This window comes from Lissotriton helveticus, chromosome 7 (genome assembly GCF_964261635.1).
Source record: "Lissotriton helveticus chromosome 7, aLisHel1.1, whole genome shotgun sequence".
Lineage (NCBI taxonomy): Eukaryota > Metazoa > Chordata > Amphibia > Caudata > Salamandridae > Lissotriton > Lissotriton helveticus.
Genome location: NC_136068.1, coordinates 1,859,925,299 through 1,859,949,320, shown reverse-complemented (window position 1 = coordinate 1,859,949,320; position 24,022 = coordinate 1,859,925,299).

The window sequence follows — 24,022 nt, the reverse complement described above, 5'->3', positions numbered from 1 at the left end:
GGACACCCCTCCGGAGGTAGCTGTGCGCTTTACAAAATGCTGAAATTTATATTTATTTATTTGTGTCTGTTGGTGCCTGCCCAGTCTGTATGTGTAGCTGGCCCTAGTAAGAGTGGTGAGTGTCTGTTTAGTGGATGCATTTATGTTAATTATTCTGTGTTTGGGGGATGTTGTGGTGCATGTGGAATTTGGGCAGCATGTCTGCTTATGTTTGCATCTGTATGGGACAGGAATGGGAACAGGGTGTTGGGTTTGGGAAGAGGTAGGAGGTAGGAGGTAGGAGGTAGGAGGTGGGCTGGAAGACTTGTCTGAGGGGAAGGAGACAGAACTTCCAAGTCACCCGAAAATTAAAGTGAATCCCAGTTGTTTCATGTTCGTATGGAAACATCCCAGTTTTTTGACATGTTTGTGAGCTACGCATATTGCAAATCCCAATATAGTGTTCAACAGTACAGACATTGCCCAGACAATAGAACGATTAAACCTTGTGTATGAATAACTATTGGTCTGTACATACACAAATCATCAAACGTAAGTGTATGGTGCATAAGCGTGCACAGTAATTTTACAGCCAATGTCTTTCAAATAAATACCTGTTTCACATGATTACAACAATGAATACAGAACACACATACATCACCTAAATGTAAATACATGTACACCTTTATTGTACCATGCATCCTATGCCACATGGCGGGTACAGTTTCAAGGAGATTTAACAGAATCATGAAGGTAATTTGTAAACATACCTTTTCGGAAATATCACATCTCTGTACAATTGCATGCCTCTATGGCCCCCTCAACATCTCACATGCTACTCAATGGTCACATAAGTACAATTCCAACCAGATCTACATAAAGATGTGCTTGTCTGGTGAGCCATACAGTTGACTGTAGTGGGGGAGGACCTCTTCCACCAGGGTTTCCAGCTCCTCTATGTGGAAGGGGGGGCTCTCACACCTTCCGCACAACTCATGATGGCTGGGGGGAGGAGCTTGCTCACGACCGAGATTGAGCCGAGAGCTCCGTGACTCCGTATAACGATCCATCAACTATCTGGCAACTGCACTATTACTTAGACACGCATCATTTCAGGGCCGAATAGGCCTCGATCTCCGAGGTAGAGTTCGGATGGGTGCTGGTGCGCACTTGGAGGTGACCCCGCAGAGGGCCGGAGGTGTGCAAGATCTGCCAGCACGCAACTGCCCAGGATCCTTGAGGACCGCGTGCTATCTAGCTATGTTGTGTTCCAGAGGATTGGCGGCCTCCCCGGCTGCTGCGCTGCAAGAAGGTGGACTCTGGTGAGCGGTGTCCACCAACGGGTGCCCCGCAGTTTGGACTTTCTGAGGCTGTGCTGCCCTGCCTTGCCTTGCTTCCCGGGTGCATGTGGGCCTACTGAACATGCTCCTACAGCTGAGGCCCTGCCACTATCTGGCTGCGGGGAATAGAGGAGCCCGAAGGCCGGACATGTCTGGAGCCACCATTTTAGAACGAGCACAAAGCTGGGCCTACTCCCTACAGTCGCAGAGATAGGGGGCCTGCTTGGCAGACGATCGCTGATCCTCCTGGGGGCCGCTTCCTAGGAACTGTGTGTGGTGCTTGGTGAGGTGCTTGCAGTCTGGTTGCTGCGTGCCTGGTGTGGGGCCTGACAAAGCTGCTTGGTCATTCTTAAGCCCTGCTTGGAGCAGACTACACCATTAGTTGCTAGGACTCTGCTCTTGCCCACGGGACAGGGCTATAGCCCGAGTTGGAGAAACAGGGCACTTCTAACTACGATCCTTGATTGTGGAATCCCTGGTGCAGTTGAGATCTGACTGGTTTGCAACCCGCAGGAGGCAAGGATGGGCAGAGTCGACAGGGCACAACCAAAGCTGTTGTTTGAACAGAATAGGTCCATGTCCCGAGATGCACCCACAGAAGATGCCTCCAGAATGCATTAGCAACCTGTGGACGAAGCACATCAGGACATTTGTGGCTTGCTGGTGGCAATGGAAAAAAGCCTGCAGAGCGTTATCTCGGCCCTTAGCACCAAGAAGGATGCATTGTCCTATAGAATGGACCGCATGGTTGAAAGACTCGACAAACACGCTGAGATGCTGGATACATCGGAAAGGAGGCTGACAGAAGTGAAGGAAGCACACACCACCCTTGACTCTGAACACAAGCAACTTGGCAGAGTGCTTGTCTTGCAGGACAAAACCGAGGATTTAGAGGCGCTCTCTCAACTCTGCAATCTCATAATTACAGGCCTTCCGGACACTACCAGCATGGGGAATATGGAACAATTCACAGAGATGCTTTTAAAAACTCTGCTAGACGAGGACTCGTTCTCTGCCATGTTTGTTGTAGAGAGAGCTCACCGCTCCCTGGGGTCACTGCCACGTCCAATCATTGCGAAACTACTTAACTATGGAGATCGGGATGTGGTGCTGAAGCTGGGTAAGGAGAAACAACCATTGGGGTATGAAGGCTCCATGATCTCGCTATTTCCAGAGTTCACATTCCGGATCCAGGAAGCTCGCCGACAGTTTTCCCCCCTGAAAAAGCAGCTTTGAGACCTTGGTGTGGACTATGCCATGCTGTGTGCGGCTAAGCTGCGAGTCAACAGGCCGGGTTGCGCCCACATCTTCACGGACCCAAAGGCCCTTCAGAAGGCAATAAAAGAATGGTCCAGGGAACAGCGTCGCAGCCCAGAAAGGCAGCTGCTTGATGAGGCAGCAGATGGACAACTGGAGGAACAGGACTGAACATTGACTGGTTCCACTGTGCGATAAGTATTGTCCATAATCCGTGCTGGAGCTGGGGTTGTTAGTTGGGGGTATTGGCAGATGAGCCTGGGTTCCTTGGCCACAGTACATGCACCTCAGGACGGGTGGGCCCTCACCCTAGAAGAATTTGCTACCCTACTGGGTTTAGGCGGGTTGCATGCGGGAGGTGGACTCTGCCGCAGATGCGGGCGGAGATTGGGCGCCATTCTGGGGCGATGACTTTATATCGATGGGAAATGGTGCCTGGCCAGACAAACTTTGCGTTGGTGTGATGCCTAGCATGGGTGTCATGCCTACTGAAATTAGGTAGATGATTGATTGGGACGTGAGGTATAACATATGCTTTGTTGTTGCACACTATGTTTAAGACGGTGCCTTGAGAGAGGCCTCATGTTGGCCTGTTAGTAGTTGTTGTTTGATGAGCAACCTCTGCCCACACGTGCAACACACCTGGGAGTGATTTGTTGTTTTTTGAGGGGGGTGTCCGGGAGCTGATTGAGAAGAATCGCAACCAAGTCAGGGAGGGTCTGCTGTGGGAGAAGGGTTGGTGGGTTTTGAGAAGCAATTGGATGTTAACTCAGTTTGCTGTTTTTAGCCAGTACACACATGGTGAGAGAGTACATTGCCTACTATACATCAAACAAGTGCGATGGTGGTACCTAGCTCTGACAAAGGGAATATGATGACAGAAGCTCTCCGAGCACTCACATGGAACGTTAGGGGACTCAATGACCATAGGACACTCCATAAGGTATTAAAATATTTACAAAATCACTATAGTTTTGTTGTGGGAGACACACCTCCCACTTAGCAGTCCCTTTCTCCGTAGCAGAAGTTTACAGGACAACATACACGCCTCAGGTTTCACTACTCACGCTAGAGTGGTGATCACATCAGTCAATCCCAAATCTCCCTATACTCTTATCCCACTTGATTCAGACAGAGACGGCACCTATGTGATATCCAGATGTCAGGGGAAGGGCATTGATCTAGTGCTTGTAAACCTCTATGGCCCTAATTAAGATTGCCCAGACTTTTTTGACTCACTGGTGCATGCAGCTACCACATACAGGGAAAACCAATTCCTCTGGGGGGAGGATCTCTTTATGGTTAGAAACCCACACGCAGATCGTTCTGGGGGCCCTGATAAATGCCCCTCTGCAGCAGCTAGGGCACTGGAGACCACTATGTTACGTCTGGACTTGTGCGACGTTTGGAGCACAAGATGCCCATATAAAGGGAGTTATACACACTATTCCGCTTATTATAGCCTACATACCCGGATCGATTATTGGTTGGCCTGCACTTCTCATTATGACAATGTTAGGGAATGTGGGGTCCTCCCACGCACACTATCAGACCATTCCCCCTTGCAGATTGCGATAGCCACCCCCAAGAGGAGTGTACCGCCGTTTACTTGGAGATTCCCCCTACTCACTTATGGATTTGGTCTTCAATGCTGAGCTGGCGGAGGCAATTGAGACATTCTTCATCACTAACGTGGGATCTGTCGATAGCTTCTAAGTGGCCTGGGAGACCTTTAAGGTTTATATTTGTTGCATGGTTATGTCCAAGCATTCGGCAGTCCTCTGTGATTTACGCAGTCGTTTGGCCAATTCAGAAAAGAAATTGGGAGCACTGAACCATGCAGACGATGCAGTTTCTTCAGAAATTAAGACACTTTTAGAGGAATATCGGGATGCTGCTGATGCCAAACTTAAACACTTTGGCAAATACGCCACGGCACGGGTGAACAGGGAGGGGGAACCGCCGGATGCGGTCCTGGCGCAGATGCTCAAGAGACGTCGTAGTAAAGCACAAGTCTCTGAACTAAAATCAGCGGAGGGTGGGATGCTCACTGAGGAGGCAGATATAGTGAGAAGATTTATTTATTTATTTATTTATTTATTTGATTTGTATCGCGCGTTATAGCCACCGGGGCCTCTAAGCGCTTTAGAAGTTATTATGCAGAATTATATTCCTCAAGCTCTTCCGGGACAGAAGATGAAATCGTGGATTATCTCTCCTATATCAAGCGTCCCTTCCTCCTAAATACACACCGTGAGTTCCTGATGAGACCCGTTGTAAGGGACGAGATACGGCTTGCCTTGACGGGCATGAAGCTTGGCAGCGCCCCTGGAGTGGATGGCCTCACTGTGGACTTCTACAGGGCGTTCCTTGATACTCTATTGCCTCATCTGTCTGCACTCTATGACGACATGTGTCAATCTGGCACTAGGCCGCCTATGATGAGAGAGGCAGTCATAGTCGCTACACCCAACCTAGGAAAGCCCCAGATGAGTGTGGGACATACCACCAGCTTTCCTTGCTAAACATCAACACTAAAATCTTTGCTAAAATCCTCGCTAATCAGATTGTTCCCCTTGCACAGATTCTCGTAGCCCCGGAGCAAGCTGGGTTCATCCCGGACAGGAACCTCACATATAATTTGCGTACAGTCTTCGGTGCCTCACAGCATATCCGGCAGGACACCAAGGCGGTAGCGGTCTTCCTCGACATGGAGAGTGGTCCTTCATGTGTCAGGTATTTGACTCGGCTGGGTCTTGGGCCGGTGTTTTTACAACTGATTGAGTGCTGTACAATCACCCCTCTGCCAGAGTTCGAGTTGGCAATCTGGTAACGGACCCCTTCAATATTACTTGTGGGACAAGGCAGGGATGCCCGCTGTCCCCCATATTATACGCCCTAGTGGCTAAGCAACTGGCTTGCGCATGAAGAGAATATCATGATCACAAAGGTACTCGATTGCCAAAGTATGACTTAATTGTGTCAACCTATGCTGATGACACATTATTATACGTCTGGGATCCTGACAACAATCTCTCTTCTGTCTTGCGCGAGGTGGTGCGCTTTGGTTCCCTCTCGGGGCAGAGGGTTAATTGGCCCAAGTCTATTGCGGTCCCACTCACGCCTGTCACAACGCCGCTTGAACCAGACTACCCACTGCAATGGTCTACAAACTCGATCAGGTACCTGGGAATACAAGTGCACCCTGACTCAGAAGTAGTCTTCTGGGAAAATTACGGTGTGGCTGTTAGTAGGTTGGAAGATGATGTGGACACTTAGATCAGGCTGCCTCTATCCCGGTTAGGCAGAATATCGATCATGAAAATGGTGGTGCACCCCGATTTTTGTTCTTATTCATGAATATCTCCATGTTTTTGCCCATTTCTTTTTTTAGCTGGATCACAACATTAATTATCAAATTAGCCTGGACGGGCAAATACGCTAGAATTAAGTGGCAGACACTGACCTTGCCGTATCATATGGGAGGATTGGGTGCACCGGTTTTTAAATTATATTATAGGGCTGTGCAGAGTGCTCACGTGTACCACTGGATACATGGTCCACCAGATGCTTCTCATCTTAGTATTGAGACGATTGTTGCGGACCCATTGCCCCTCTTACATTGATATTTGAAAATATAGACCGTAGGACAGGTATACTTGATTCCATCAATGCTACACGGCATGCCTGGCGCTCCCTGTTGCAACTTCAAGCTGGAGCGTTGTTATACTCCCCAGTCATGCCACTTGATTGAGCTCATTGGCTGCCTCCATGCAGGGACAGAGGGGTGACACGAGCACTGAGCTCCCTCAATATCCACACGGCTGGCGATCTCTTTTATAACGGTGAGGTTAAAAAATGGGTAGAGATTGAAAAGCAAGAGCCCACCCCCACCATACTGCAACTATGAAATGGAAATTGTTGCAGTATGGTAGAGATCTCTTGTAAGCATGGGCGGATTTTGCGAATTGGCAATCCGCGAACTTGCGTATTTACGGATTTTTTTTTTTGTGTGTTCGCTAGGATTTCTACCAGTTCGCGAGGGTTCTGTACCAGTTCACAATTGTGAACTTACTTGTCGGCTCGCAACAGCCGCGACTATGTTGTTTCTACATCTGGTTCATCATCACAGGTTCACAGCACCCTCTGTTTCACCACTGCCACCCTCTGGTACACCCATGCCACCCTCTGGTACATCACTGCCACCCTCTGGTTGGTTTATCACTGTAGATTATGGGGGTGAAAAAAAGCAAGCACACCTGCCCTGCTTCAACTGACATGAATTAATTTGGGGTTGATTAATGTGTCACTGAATTTAAACTTCCAGTCTGGCTGGCACCTGCTTCCTTATCTGTAATTTGCTTTCTGTTGCAGTGCAATTTTTTTTCACAGGACCTTTGTGGCCTATAGTTGCAAGTAGGCAACTGAACTCTGAAGGGGCCCCTCAGGAAGCACTACAGGGAATGGTTACTAATGATAAGATTGAACTTTTGCACCTGCTGAGTGCTTTCAGTTTTGCAAAAATCCAAATATCCAGCAGCATCCACAAAAAGTAATCCTTCCAGGTCAAGATCCAAATCAAAGTGACCAGCACATGAAGAAAGCACTGGGAGGAGCCTGGTGGACAGGAACAGGACGTTGGAGACTGTGGGGCACTTCCTTCCTCCCACCCCCACCCCCCAATATGGACTCCTTGCAAAGAACAAGTGCAGGCAAATGTCAACCTGAGGAGTTATTCTGATAAAAATCATAATTTTCAAGGTTTATGCTGCCTGCTGGTGGATTTCTTGTGCGAAATTGCAAATTTTGCAATCTCGCAATTGCGAGATTGTCGCTGCCCGCCGCATCTACGTGTTCGCAAGTGTTTACTCCTGCGAAATTGTATAGTATTCTAGTTGGCAAGTGCGACCAAGCAAAAAATCCGCTTCGCACGGATTTTACGAATTTTCGGCAAGTTCGCGAGAGTTCGCGGATTGCGAATTTACCGAAAATCCGCAAAATCTGCAAGCGGAACGGGTTTTACGCCCATGCTTAATCTCTTGGACCCCCTGAGGTCCTGGAATTAACCTATGTAATCAAAGCTAAGTCGCCTCGCAAGATAGTTTCCAATATATATATAAGATTGTAATGTCCCATAGAGTTAATCAGTACTCCAAGAATAGGTTGGACTGGCAACAGGACTTACAGCAACCGATAGATGATCCTATTCGGGCGTATTGCTGCACCAGTACACGTTGCATCTCGTTAAATGGTAGGCATGGGCTGATTCATTTTAAGTATCTAAACAGGGCATATTATACGCCGGAGAGACTCCTTAGCTATGGGTTGAGGGAAACTGCAGCCTTCTATAGATGCCCTGAACAAACTGCTGACTTCTTGCATCTAGCCTGGTCATGCCCTAGGGTACGCAAATTCTGGGATTGGTCGTCAGTGAGTTTGGGACAGCAACCGGCTTAGAGCTACACCTGGACCCTGCCCTTGCCCTGCTGTGTTTTTCCCAAAAGATCCCCCGACGGGGGCGCAGACTCGTAGACATGGGGCTTCTTCTAGCAAAATGTAGAGTAGCGATTAACTGGCTTCGTGGCCCCACCCCTACAATGGTACTGTGGTCCCATGACATGCTTTTTTGCTGTACACAGACAGAAAATTTCAGGGAAATCCTCCCCCCTAGGAGTCGCAGGAAAAATATATGGGGACTCTACACAACCTACATATCTACCAGGGGGACGGACAAATTAGAACCAGACAGCGTTGGGCAGAGCCAAGTCCTTAATGCTTCTCATGATTGATCCCACTTGCGACACTGGTTGGCAGATATCAAGATTGTGGAGTTGATGTAATATTTACCTATATGTCACTGCTGTTTCGCTCTGGAGATGCTGAAAGTTTTAATACCACAGTTCCTAGTATGACCAAACGCATTTGTATACATAGGCAGGTTGTTTATTACTTGCTCACTTTATATTGATCAAGATATGGCATCTCGCTTCTTGTATGTACTGATAAAACTTCATAAATAAAATTAAAAAATTAAAAAAACTCATGATGGCTCACAGAGATGGCAAACAGCAGCTGTAGTTGAGAAGGTGCAGATCGCAGCAGTGTCAGGGGGCACGTGGAGTGTATCATTAACTGCGTTGTAGTTGTACAAAACATAGGCGGTCTTGGCCATGCTCGGACATCGCCATTGGTCCGCAACATTCAAAAATCGCTGATGTGATACAAAGTATACAGCTTCCGTGTGCAAGACCACCTTCCCCATGGCCAATATCTGGCGGAGTGTGTTGTTTTTCGAATGTCGGTGAACCAACGCCAGGCAGTGTCCATCTTGTTAGCTGTTATTTTTCAAATTGCACATGCTAAACTAAGGCTTGCAATTCAAGCAATGTAATGTGTAATATTTCTCAAAATTGAGCTTGAAGATTTCATGAAAGGGGCGTGGCTGACAGGATTCAGATCCTGGCTTCCTAACTGACTCCATTATGTACTCATGAGTGACTACTTGTGCGAGCATTGAACAGTATGTAGAGGCTAACTAGTACTGTCCAGAACGCTCACACTACAAGAGAAAAATTGTTAAATATGAGACTGTGTAACAAACAACAACGTCTCAACAGGTAGTAACAGGAGGACAGTTAATAAAACATGCACATTCCGTTGCAAAAAGGGAAGACAGGGAGACTGAAGGAGTGGTTTGAGAAAAATGCAAGTGGTTTATATTTAAACCCAATTAAGGCCAGAAGAACAGTATCATACTATTTACAGTAAGTAAAGTAACCCGAGGGTACTTGTGCACAGAAGTGCTTGTTAAAGGGTGAACAGCGCAAGTGACAAGTGTGACAGTGAGAGGCGGCGCAAACAAAATGAACAGTAGTGACAATATTTACAAGGACTCAAGGTTCACTATTAATTGATTTACAAAAATGCAACAGTTTGTGCTCTACTGGAAGACACCTCAAAGAACATACTCACACATCTACTCAATGGTTATCTCAAAAATTGCCGCCATCTTAGAAGAACTGAAATGGACTTCAGAAGTGGTTCAGTGTGCTAATTCCCCCAAATGTTTCACACAATCTACTCTCATTTTTTTAGTTGTCTTCCGGTTGAACACTGCGCTTATAGAATCGCAGGAGGCATGACACGCGGTCAGCATTGGCGTACTACAGTTGTCGAAATACTTTGAGACATAACAGTAAGAATGAGCACGCAGTTACAATTGTTGCCGGCAGCGACTCACGGCATACGCTTATTCTGCATTAGTTTGCAAAAAATCGGTGAACTGAGTAGCGAGCAAAGTTGTTGGCATGTGACAAGTTATTCTGTTCTTTTATGGAATTGAAAGCCAGTTTACCTCCTAGAAGAACTTTTGTTGATCCAGACAGCAGGTATGTAAAGGTCTAAATATCGCATTAATGAAATAAAATAGTAGTGCATAGATCTTACTGATACACGCTTAACATTTCAGGTATTTGCAAGAACACTAACTTGTGAAGGAGGTATAAACAAATTACAACTCAAGAAGCCCATCACTATAGCCATAATTATAGGCAGGTGTTGTTGGTATTTTTTTTAACCTGGTTGTAGCTAAATTCATTTTTTAAAGAGCTTGCATTATTTCACAGTGGTAAACTCTTATATGGGCAACACACAAACATTTCAGTATATTGAAGAACGTGGCTATTCGGGTTTCCTAACATAATTTTCAAGAACTCATCACCCATATGCATGGTTACAACACCATATAATTGAACTTCTTTATACTTAATTTTTTCAAACATGGAGGTAACTCTTCCCTGTACATTTTTGTTGTTTTTTGTCATTAAAGATTGGCCACTGATGAAGGGACGTTGTCCTGAAATGCATTGGGCATGATAAACATATACGAATGTCAAGCCAGCAATGCGAGTACACAAAATATGTATTTCAGAGAATTCATGAATGTATGTGATGTTTAACATGCACAATCAGATTATGAAAAATAATGTATGAATGTAAATGATAAATATACTAGTTTGAATGTAAAGAATTTTAAGAATTTGTGAAAAAAAGATTGTCATTTGTAAGTTGTGAAATGTTCATACTGGTTTCAAGTACGGTTACTTGATTTCATGGTTCATTTAACATATGAGCACATACATTCATATGCCATGACAACACATACACATTTACACATCTCCACTTCCACTCAGGGATTGATTACTGACTATTTCCATATGGGGTTATTCAAGTGACAGCATCTGGTAAGTATGCTGTTTTAAAGGGAATCTTAAGCCCATGTGGCATACTTTACACCTGTAGCCAATTGGGAAGATACATCATAACAACACAACCAGGACTCTCATACATATGCTGTCTGTTGTTGCTCTCTGAACGCATTCACATATATACACAACTTCTGTTGTGACCATTACATGCTATTCATTTGCAGGCAATATGATGTGTGCAAATATAATCCATTTGTGTGTGTCTTAATATAGAATACAAAATTAGATGCATGGGACCTCCCTATGTGATACACTATTGTGAGTCCTCAGACCAAGTATATCTGAGCCTCTACATCAGATTTTTATTGTCTCAAGACAATCATGTCGATTAGTATGTGTGAAAAACCACCCGTGGCCTCACAGCACTGTAACTCATGAGACTGATGATGCTGTACCTAAACCTCACACAAACATCCTTGACACCTTTACCTTTACAGCCTATTTCTATTATGTTGGCACTGAGGCCATGCCATGAGGAGCCATACATTTAGTTGCATACTGGAGTGTTGAGCAGTAGCGGTTGGTGGTGGGAGTAGCTGCCGGGCGGTGACATGGGGAGGGGAGGGCAGGGTGGTGGGTAGTAATCTATGGATTACGGAGGATTATAGGTAAGTAAACACATAAATAAATAATGGGCATGCCGGGTGGTGGAGGCCTCATGGCAGATGTAGTTATTCGTGACGTTTGTGATGAATATTGTACCATGGCTGTATATTTTGCAGATCTTTGATTGAATACACATTTACATGATTAAACATTACATGCTTTCATTCTTGTAGTATTTGATGCAGCACTTACAGACAGTATTGGAATATGATACAATTTTTTCAATGAATATCTGTATTGTAGTTTGCAACATATTCTTTGCCACATAAAACCAACTTTTGAGATAGATTCTACCTGCTATGTTCAGATAGTAGATGTAAATGAGGACCGAAAAGGCCTATTGGATTGCAGACAGGACATTGCGATATTGTGTCTGTTCTTGTAGTATGGCTTACCAGAGTGCATTCCTCCCTGTTTTCCTTCTAAGCCCTCATGGTGTAGGATGGCCAAGACCTTCTCCTCCCAGGGCATGACTCATAATGGCGTGCTGGCAGAACCACCGCCAGTTCTCCATGCCTCTGGGAGGTGGCCACTATACTTCTTATTGACCTTGTGGAAGTCGTTCCACCTCCTCTTAATGTTGTTCTGTGTGCGTGAGGTGCTTTCCACTGCATTCTCACTGTTGACTATCCTCTCCCACATTTCTGATCTCAGGCTGAGAGCAGTATGCTGGACTTGGGTACCAAAAAGTTGGGGCTCAACTTTAATGTTTTTATCCACCATACCTGTTAATTCCCTTTCACTGAAGGTGATTTTTTTAGGGCCCATATTGAGGGGAGAAGGAAATTGTGAGGCTGGTGAGTTGAAAAGAAAATTTAAGAAGGGTTGTGCAAATGGACTTAAAGTGTGATGGTGGTGGTTAATGAGTGAAACGTGGGAAATTATTGATGGAAGAGTATTTATGGGTGCTCAGTCTGGAATCGCAAAGGATGTAGGTCAAGTTAGGGGTGTGTTTTATGATTTGTTTTGCAGGCGTGGCCACTTGTGACGAGATTTCAGAGGTGTGGTATGTGGGTCCAGCCAATTTCATTTTTCAGGATTTTTTTTTACATTTTGTGGTCCTTTGCACATTGGCGATGGACTGTCTTTGACTAACCACAGTTGGCTGTCTACCGCAGTGAGACCGCCAATGTCACTGTACTCGTAATACACTCAGCAGTGAAATCGTTATCCTGGCAGTGTCTGCCATCTCACTGCTGACAAATCAGCCCACCATCACTCTACTGCAGAGCTGTTGACAGGATCTCCAGGGCGGCGGTGTGTGTTTACGACTGCTCAACTTGTAATACAACAGGCAGTTGTCTGCCTGCGCTGCGGCGGCCTGAAATAGAAAAATGCGGTTCTCTGACTGTTGGCCCACCAAACTTGTAATCAGCCCCTTAGAAAACACAACAATTTTCACACCTAATACATTTCTTACATCAGTAATTAAGCCCTTACTTTTGGCTAGGAACCTGGCATTTTCCGTGTAGGATAGCTACTTTTTTCAGTGTGGTCACCCCAAATTTTTTAACCTATTTTGGACCCTATTTTAGCTTGAAAATTCTGTCCACCTTACCCCTGCTTATCAGAAGTAAAGTGCCTGTGCAACTCCTTTAAACAAGGATCAATTAGCTTATTTCCGAATGCACATTTATCTTGCCTCTATATTCATACTAGATGGTGTAGAAAGTGCACCATGAGCCTAGAAATTAAATGCTACTTGTGGGCTGCTGCATCTATTGTGCCATCCACCACAGTTGTGGTGCAGATGTGGCTAAAGGCCTTCACCATGTAGCCTTAATGCTTTTGTGTGAAGCCTGCAGTTCAACCTGCCAAAATATCACTTCTGACAGGTAGAGAACTCTATTTTAAATATTAGCAAGTCACCCATGTAGGCCTTGTAGCCGTCATGATAGTGTACATGATATTTAAAAGTTTGCCAGGTAGATAATTAATATTACTATGTATCTACAGTGACAAGGCCCACAAATCTCTTTTCACTGTGACAGGCCTACCCATACTATGGGGAAAACCAAAGGGCATATTCAAATATCAACACTGCAAACTCAGAAAAAGAACCAGTTAGAAAAATATCTAAACCACTATTTTTAATAGTTATTGAAAAATCCCATTGAATTGTGAAGTCTGATTTTAAATTAATATTAAGGGTAAGTCACTTTTAGAAAGTACCCTCTACTTGCTTGAGGTTTTAGAAGGCTAATTTGCATTAGGCTCTGCCAATTTTCAGGGTGTGCTCAGCCTTAAATGAGGCATGAACAAGGTATGATATTACTTTAATGGATTGATGTGGATGGGAATGTTGAGTTCTTTGGAATCTTCTGGGTGTGGGATGTTCACACCATAGTTTCATTTCTGCCTACCTGCCAGGTCTGTTTGGGCCACATTTAACACTTTGGTGCACTAAAATGGAAGAAAAGATGATGCCAGAACAATTCTTGCGCACCCCTGTCTATGTGCTGTAGGACGCTACCCTTGTCCGAACAGACTTCTGTCTCCTAATTTGTTGTGGTTACCGGGCTTGCTTCCAACTGGATTTTAGTGTTAGTTGTGGAAGGATGTTGGTGATTACCATAGTGCACTTGGTGAACTGACACATGGCATTTTGGGCCGGTTTGCAGTAAGGTAAACAGGGACTAGTGACAAAGCATGTAGGTTTGATCACAGGAACTTTTAACGTATTCGTTCGCGAGTTCCCAGGAGTCATCTCTTACCCACTAGCTAGCACCTGCTATGAATGTGGCATGCTAAGTTACCCCAGCTGCACACTATAGGGCCTGCAGAATAACAGAAGTTGACTGGATCTGCTGTCTGTGACACGAGAGAACTTCTGAAATACTGAACCTGCTCACTCTTGTATTAAGGAAAAAAGACTCCAAGAGTCCATTGGCAGAACTTCTCTGTAGCTAGAAGGACACAGCCATCTTACCAAAATGCCCAGTTGACCAGTCATAACTGGACATACACTGTACTTTACTGCTGGCCTCTGCCTTATAACCTGAGAGTCTCTAAGTGCCCTCTCCTAGGGTCATGGCCGTCTAAGAAGTTTACTACTGTGGTTGGGTGCAAGAAGAACATTTGGAAGCTTTGAAAAACATTTGATCCAGAGCTTCACTGTTGTATTCAACTAAGGCTACAGCATGGTTGGCCTCAACTGGTGTTTAGGTTCTGGTCAACTGCTTCTATAGATTACCATTGACGCTTTGGCATCTTTTGTACAATTTCTACCTGACTTTTTTTTATTCATTTCTCATTCTTATGTCCAGTTCCCCTTTTAGGATTTGTGACATTCTGGTTTAATTTTATTTATGGGATTTCGCCCTATTATCTGATTTGGTTAGGGATTTTCATTGTTTTGACTTTATTACTGCTTTGGTAATGCCTAAATGCATTACTCATTGCCCTTAACTAAGCCTGTAGGCTCTGTGTCAAAGCTACCAGGGGATTGAGCTCTGAATAATTTAGTGACTTTATTGGTACGCACTGCCAAGTGTTGTACGTATTCATTGAGGTGGGCAGCCGCCCTTCCCAAATTATTATCTAATTTCTTACAATCATCCAATATTTCCATTTTTAAAAGAATGTATCTCTGTAATTTATAAGCAGATGAACTCATGTGGGGTGAAGAAATGTTTTATTTGGTTTGGTCTTTCATGTCATATTCAGTATCTGCATATTTACCTTGATGGCGTTACCTGAAAATTTTAACTAAGAAAAACATGAGTTGCTATGAACTACTAAACTGAAGTCTAGCTAAAGAAACACAAGAACAGTAAAATCTTTTTGAGGTCTGCATTTTCAGAACCAATTGTAAATGAAAAATCTTTCTTTTCAGCTGAGAGCAAAAATATTGCAAAGGTTAAAACCCAATCGGAGGCCGCAGTGAGAAGGGGCCCTGTTGTTTTCCGACAGGCTTTCCATGTCAGAAAGCCCAACATGGAAAGCCTGTCGGAAACCACCATCATAATCCCGACGGCGGAAAGAACATCCGCACAGAATTATGGTGGGTTTCCGACTGGCAAACGGGGTCCATGAGCCCGTCGGAAGCCAGCTGAGAAGACCAGCAGGTTTGGATTCCGACCACCTACATTGTACTTAGGCGGTCAGAAGTTAAACCAGGGATGTCGTTCGTATAGCCTCTGGCCTCACCAACTGACCTCCTAATGTAATCATTGTACATTTTAAAGAAAAATATGGTGTTTCCAAGATTTTTTGACAAATAATAGAATTAAATTAAATAATATACATTTGTACATGTTTTATTTTATTCAAAATGTTCAATCTTTTCTTGTGATTTTGCTAACACAGTTATATATTTCCAATACATTTGTTCTTTTTAATAGTTTTGTGAACTTTTTATATTTTAACAGGTTATACATGTTCAATTTGTTTTATTTGCATATATTTTGAAAGAAAACAGATTTGTAATACATGTGCTTTTCCAAGTTACATTGTTTTAAATTCTTTCAAAATAATTTTATTGAAATTCAAAATTTATTTAGGCCCTTATTATAATCTCAGGCAGACTCTAGTCTGCCCGAAACCGTTGCGGAATCAATATAGACCGACCTCCAGTCAGCTGTCCTGAACGTAGCATTACATCGCATGCTCCCATTTGTCTGTGGGAGCTTCTGCCACAGCCGTAAACTGGCCATAGCACAAGCTCCCATAAACTAATGGGAGGATCTGTTCATCCCCAGACCGCTGAAAAGCACGACATGGAGGGCCTGTCAGAAACCAACATTGTAATCCCTATGGCAGAAATGACATCCATCCGGATTATGGACAGGGCTCCAGAGCCTGTCGGATTCCAGCCGGAATGACCAGCTGGTTTCACATTCGACTACCTGCATCGTACTGCGGCGGTTGAAACTGAAACCCGCGACGGGACCTAGAAAGCATCCAACCTGCGGTAGGCGGCTTTCGGGGTCTCATGGTAATGAGGCCCAATATATGTATTTTAGAAGGTAACATTTTTTTTACAGTAATAAGTTTACGTTTTTTGAGTCTATTAAATAATATAATTTTTGTAATAACATTTTTAATTTTTATCACATTTTTTAAGTATGTAGAAAAATGACAATTTTTTACAATCAACATTTTGGTACAATTTTTCAATGATATTCAATGCATATCATGTATATTTTTTTATAACATAATTTTGTCATTATTTACATTTTATTAATTGTATTTTACAATGTAACTATATAATATATATTAAATAATATTTTTAATGGTATTATGATATTAACATTTTTTACAATTTTATTTTAGCATTGTAAAACATTTTCTATTTTTTAACTATTTTCTATTTATCCCTTTTTCCTACAGGGAAGTAGTCTTTTTTCCAGTTTATATAAAGCAGCCATTTTATTAACTTTCTTTGTTTTGTAATCTATCTATTTTGTTGTTTAGTTAGTTTTGTAGATGAAAGCTCGGGTTGGGAGCTGCGTTTCTTCGGTTAAGGTAAGGTTTTAAAAAATTATTTTAAAGCTAATTATAGGGCAGGGGAGTCAGCAGTTGTCTGGGTAGAGTAAGTAGTGTGTTAATTATAGTTTTGTTTTGTAGCATATTGTAATTTTGGGAGTGTTTTGTTCAGTGTTTTTGTTGTGCTTTGGAAGTGTAGGACAGTGTATTAGATTGTTACTTGAATGTTTTTGGTTATGTGTGATTGTAGAGAGGATTGCGTCGTTGGATCCCTTTTTTTAAAGTTGTGTTTTTTCTTTTTGTGGGATGGTTATTTTTTATATGGAGCCTTTGCACACTTACCTGCTGACGCCGCTACAAGCCAGGAGCATTTCTTTGGGGCTGCGGGGGCACACGGAGTCAAGCCGCCACCGCCGAGAGTCACCAGCTAACAGCCTACACGCGCCGCCGCTCCGGGACTTCAATTCCCGGCAGCCTACGCGGCGGCGCGCTTTCCAGCGACGCGAGGGCGCCAGGAGGCGCACAAAAGCGCCGCTGACACCCGCTTCGTGGGACGCGAGCGGGACGCCCGGACGAAGCCCGGACAAAGGGCGGGCCGTCTGAGGCCGTCCGAGGTTGGCCAGGGTTGGGTTGGGCCTGGTCCCTTGGTTTGTTGTCCGTATTTCGACGTTTTTGTGCACATCATCATCTCGACACATTCCATCGTAAGTCTTTACCTTTGGCTGTGTGTAAAGAGTATCATGCCTCCTAAAAAGTTACTCACTCCTAGCAATTCTATTGAGAACTACTTGGTACAAGTTGTAGAAAAAATTAACATTGGCAGGAGAGCTTCTTTGGGAATAGACTCATCTACCCAATCTCCCTTAATTGATATTGAGTCAGATGATCCTTTTGGTCACCAGATTAATAACAGCACAAACTGTGCAATACCTGACTCACTTCCGGATAATACATTCATACACCCTAGTGGTATTGTTGCTGGACCTGAGGACCTTAGCGTAAACGAAGTATTGACAGAGATAACTACTAGTCATGATCTCTCCATCTCTCCTCCATCACCCGTTTTGGGGAAACGGGAGTGTTTAAGGTCAGCCAAGAACAGAGTTGTAAACCACCCGAGGAAAGAATCAGAGGATGAGGAGTTTAATTTCGCTAATGAGGCTTATGTCACATTTTCAAATGCCCAATTTAATAAACTACTGGCTATGATGGATACTAAAATCAAAGGTGTGGTTAAACCCCTGGTCAGCAAAATAGATAAGCTAACCTCTGAGGTTAATCGTCTGGAAGGGCTATTGGAAAAAACTTTGGGTGACTTAGGTAAACTCCCGGAAGATGTCTCCGCCAAGATAGAGGAATCTCTAAGTAAACTAGTACCTGCAGCTAACAGTGGACTTACCCCTACCCCTGCACCAAACCCCCAAATGGCAACTAATAATATTTTTTCTGGTGTCTCTCTTATTGCCCCAACCCCTGCTTCTGCTGTTGAAGACCCATCTACATTTACTGAAAAAGGGACTTTCGAGCTTGTGGTTGAAGCTTCCCCATTGGTACTTGTTCTTGCTAACGTTCCTCCCTTGGTTCAAGGTGAGTCTGAAACTACATCTTCTTTAATAAATAAATCTCTATCATGGTTGACCAACAACATGGTAATCACTCCATGGGGAAAACAGCAACTCTCTGAAAAGCTCGTCAATGCAAGAAGGGTCCAGTGGATTGGGGTTAGGGAGAAAAAGTTTAAAGGGGAGTGTGTTGTTCTACATTTTTCTGACCCTGGGGTTTTGCCTAACATCTTACCTAACATCCTACCACCACAACGGAGATCAACCTCAATAGTTCCATTGACTTTGGACTTCTTCTATCCAAGAAAGGGAAGTGGCCCAAACTCAAGTTTTTTGAGGACCAAATGGAACATTGTGACCAAGAGGGGGAGGAAGGATGTCGCTTCAGTGGACTGGGGTTTGGGGTTGGAAAATCGCTTTTCTGCATTATCTAACTTAAATGATTGCGATTGACAACCATCTATTTGCAACTCTATCCCCTTGCCCCTCTGTGACAAAAGCACTTTTGATACAGTCAACAATTTAACTGCAGATTGTACTCTGGGGTTTTCGTCCTATGATTCACCAGGGTCACTGAATGTAAAAAACATAAAGCAGGTTATTGGGGGTCGGACGGCACACAAGACTATTATTGATCCCTGTTCTCCTATGACATCTAGTTCTGGGAATCTTTTGTCCTGGAATGTGGCTGGGCTTTGCTCTAAGATGGATTGCTCTGATTGGTTTGAATTTATTAATAATTATGACCTTTGCATTTTTCAAGAGACCTGGGCGTGTGATCCTCTTTTTGCTTTGGGGTATGTAAATTTTCATGTTCCTGCTATTAAGGGCCCCAAAGGGCGGCCGATGGGGGGCCTTATCATATGGATCAGGCAGTCATTAAAATTTATTGTAAAATGTGTGGAGCTTGACCAAAAAGATATCCAGCTCATCAGATTGACTAGCGATCAATCCATCTCCATAGATATTTATAATATCTATGTCAGAGGTGGAAGTAAAGGTAAATCTGAGGTTCTCTTGAGTCTTTTTAATATTCTTGAGACACAATCTGCAGGGAAAAACATTCTAATTGCAGGCGATTTAAATCGTACTTTTGAACCTCTAATCACTGGTGATTCTCCTCTTGGAGCTGAGGAAGACAAGCTCTGGAACATCCCCACATTAGATTCCCCACCGATAATTCGGTGGACGGCTGATATCCTAGGCCTAAACGCTATGTGTCTGGAGCACGGGCTACGAGCCTTGAATGGTCGGACCAAATCAGATCGTGATCCCGCCGTGACTTTTAATAACGGGCGAAGTAAAAGTCGCATCGACTATGTTATTTGTAGTATGTCCTTATGGTCATCTCTTAGTGATATGGTAGTAACAGCTAGGCCAGAAAGCGACCACGATCCGTTATGTGTCTCTCATAATTGGTGGACATCTGACGAATTTGCTCCAACCCCTTGTGTCCAACCGGTGCTACAGACGATCATTCCATCTAATAATATGCGTAGGTTAAGGTGGTCTGGTGTCAAGACAGATCAGCAGGTCCTGGAAAAGATAGGAGTAGCGGCAGACAAGGCCATTTTGGTACTGGAGAATATTGCTGGGTCTTTACAGGGATTTGAAGATATTAATAAAGCACATACGACTCTTTTTAACGAAGGTAAAAGTTTCTTCTTAAAACCCGTACATAATATTAGGGACCGCCCGTATAAATCAGCAAAGTGGTACAATCAAGATTGTAGGGTAGCAAGATTTAAATTAGGAGCTGCAATCAAAAGTAATAATTTGAGTGAGACTCGATCTGCCAGGAAGCACTATAAAAACTGCATTGTTAGGGCTAAAAGAGAATGGGACGAAGACCACTGGCAGAAATTGAAAAGTGCTAGTGAATGCAAACACTCTAGATTATTTTGGCATATTGTCAAATGGGGCCATGGCAGATCTCCAGAAACTCCCAATAATAATGTCTCCCACGATGCATGGGTCAAATTTTTCAGCGAGCAGTACTCCTCCAGGGATCAGTTTGATAATACCTCTAGTCCAACTTACCTGTATACAGATGAAGACATTTTTGTGCAGAGCGAAGTCCTGTCTGCCTTGAAATCTGTGCACAGTGGCCGAGCTCCGGGTATTGACGGAGTCCCGGCAGACGTCTTTTTAAATGACACCGATAGGTGGAGTAAGTACATCTGCCTTTTACTAAATCATATAGCTAGGGGCGCTGAAATCCCGGCATCCTGGCGGGGGGCTGTTATTATCCCAGTATATAAAAAGGGAGATCGCGCCCAACCTTGCAACTACCGTCCAATCAGCTTAATTGACACGGTTCAAAAGGTTGTAGGACGTGTAATTATTAACAACTTGCTTGATTGGGCAGAGGAACAGAATGTTTTATCTCCTTTTCAGGCTGGGTTTCGCAGAGCGACCAGCACGGTGGACCAGGTCTTCCGTTTTCAATTGATACAGTGGAGGACAGTGGTTCTGGGTGGATGCAGTCTCTATGCAGCTTTCGTTGACCTACGGGCTGCATTCAACCTGGTACCGAGGGCAAAATTGTGGGAGGTGCTGGCTGCTCTGGGGGTCCCGATGACCATTTTAACTTTGATCATGAGACTCCATGAGGGTACTTATGCTAAAATTCAATGGGGTGGTTACGGCAACGATACCATTGATTTTCCTGTCGAGCGTGGGGTTCGACAGGGCTGTTCAATGGCACCGACATTGTTTACACTTTTTATTAATGGAATTGTTCCCCGTATGCAAGCCGAGCCAGTAGATGCTCCCTCACTTGCAGGTGTAAAAGTTCCCATTTTAATGTTTGCAGACGACACCTTAATTTTATCAAAAACCCCCAGTGGTCTGCAAAAGGCATTGGTAATTTTTGACAAATTTTGTAGTGACCATGGCTTGGAGGTAAACGCAGCTAAAACAAAACTCATGGTATTTAATCCATCTAAACATTTTAAATCTAAAATATCCATGAGTGGGCGTTGCCTCGATGTAGTAAATTCCTTTACTTACCTGGGGATCCACATTTCAAATGATAATAGATGGAACCATCATCTAAATATTGCAGTACTAAGGCACAAACAACTGGCTGGTACCATCATTAAGGAGCACAGTAAATCTTTGACCAAACCAATTAAACCTCCCCTGATCATATATGAGGCCAAGGCAATAGGGTCAGCATTGTACGGGGCAGAGATGTGGGGGCAAGAAAATCTCCAGGAGTTACAAACATCAGAGAATAACTTCCTGCGGAAACTAACTGGAACCCCACAGAGCAGCCCCATTCTGCCTCTCAGATATGACCTTGGTAGGAAGGAAATCTCGGCAATGTGCAAACTTCGTCCGATATTATATTGGCGTAGAATCTGGACCACCCCTGAGTTGTCACATTATGCAGCAGGGTTTGCTGACGTCATCAAAGCAGACCGATTTCATAAAATCAGATGGTTTACATCACTAAAAATAGCATTAAGTGAACTAGGGTTAATTGAATTGTGGTCCGATCCAACTGGGTCATCCTTCCCATCCAAATTGTTCATAAAAAATCTTTTTTGGGAACAGGTCGAAAACAGGAGCTTCCTTAGTAACAGCAATGGGTCTATGACGACTGCTTTTCTTGAAGCTAAACTGTTTCCCATGTTTGAAATGTACTGGGATCTTATTACTAAACCCATGGACAGGAAACTGTTTTTCCAAATGAGGGCTGGCTCCCTACCACTGAGTAATTTAACATCAAAATGGAGAAATGGAGGTCCAGCTATTTGTCCAATTTGTGGGGAGGGAAAGGAAACGTTGGGTCATTTCTTGTTTGCTTGTAATGCATATTCTGCTCCTAGACGTGTTTGGTTGGCTCCAATGTGTAGAAACCTGGGTACTAAAAGCAGTATGGTAGCTCTACGCATTGTCAAATCTACCTCCTTAAACTGGATTATCATAGCGACTGCAAAGTACATGGGGTGGGCGTGGGTAATTAGGCAGAGATTGCTAGTAGGGTGACTACTCTCTGCTTAGTTGAACAGAGACTGCTAGTTTATCTATTCTCTGTTCCCATGCGAGGTGTTATTTGATGAATGAATAATTGGTACTGATTTTAAATAGTGATAATGGATTGCTTTTAAAATCTGATTTTTTTATCATATGAACTTTGCACCTTTGTCTGTAAATAACAGGATGAAATCTAATTTTATATGTCTTTTTAACGTGTATTGTGCTTAAGTCATATTTGACTTTGTAATTTAATTGTATTTTATTATGTGTTTGTTTGTCTGCTTTTATGAGTAATACTTGAATAAAGCACTTTTGAATTGAATTGAATTGAATTGGAATTGGATTTTGATCGACTTCGTTTGGAAAATACTTGTTTGAGGTCGATCTAATGCAATGAAACTGTAAGTTATTTTTGATTATTTTGATAAGGGTGTGAAATGTTTTTTTTGTGATTTGTTTAGCTGTTTTTTTCCATTTTAATAATTGTATGATGTCATGTTATTGTTCAAATATTTTTAAAAACATGACATAAACGTATGTATTAAATTTAAAATGGTGCAATAGTTTTTGGTTGATGTATTTTGATTATTGTAGTAGGTGGTGTTTGCATAGCTATTATTTCACATTGTTTTAGGGTTTGGACATTAGTAAGGGTGGCAAAGATGATAATTCTTTATAAAGGACTTTTATTGTCATGAAGAAGGAATTGTGTGTTATCGCGTATTCAAGTAGTATTTCTACTTCTGAAAATGTTTTTGGGGCTGATGGCATTTGGGTGGTATATTTATTGGTTCTGGGTATTACACATTTTAGTGATGGGATGGCCTGGGACATGTATTAGTACAACTTTTAATATTTGAGTGCTTGGTTGTTGGGAGCTAGTGCTTACCATTTGGATGTTTTCAAATCATTTCTGACCTCAATTTCAGTAACAATGGAGGGTGGTTATGTTCTTCAACATTTATAACTTTAGTTTTCCTGGTTGTTGCCCTCCCAAAGGAGGAGTTAGAGTAGCATTTGCTGCATTTTCAATGCATGTGATTAGTTGATCTTCTTTCTTAGGTTTAAGTGTAGCCCATGCAACAGTGTAATAGTTTCCCTTTTTGTGAGGAAACTAATTTAGCCCCTTCTGTCATTTTCTTAGATATACTGTGAATATATATGTAAAAATGAATGTATGACATAATATCGACCACAAAAATATCGCAATACAAAAATATCGCAACAAAAATATTGAGGGCAATAATATCGGGATCCTATCTTCATAAAGGTAAGTACAAAAATATCGAAAAATTAATATCGTAGTACAAAAATATCGAAATTAAAAATATCGTTTTTTAAATGTATTAATAATAATGTAAAAATAATGTTAAAATACATATAATTTAACAAATATTAAATAAAAACATTAAAACATAATTAAAAAATTAAAAGTAATACATATACATTTAAAATAAATTAAAAACGTAATAATTTAATGTAATTTTATTTTTTTTAATTTCATTTAATTGATTTAAATTAAATTTAAATTTATTTTATTTTCACCCTGTACGCCTGCACCCCAAAAACCCCAAACTGACCCTGAACCCTAAAAATA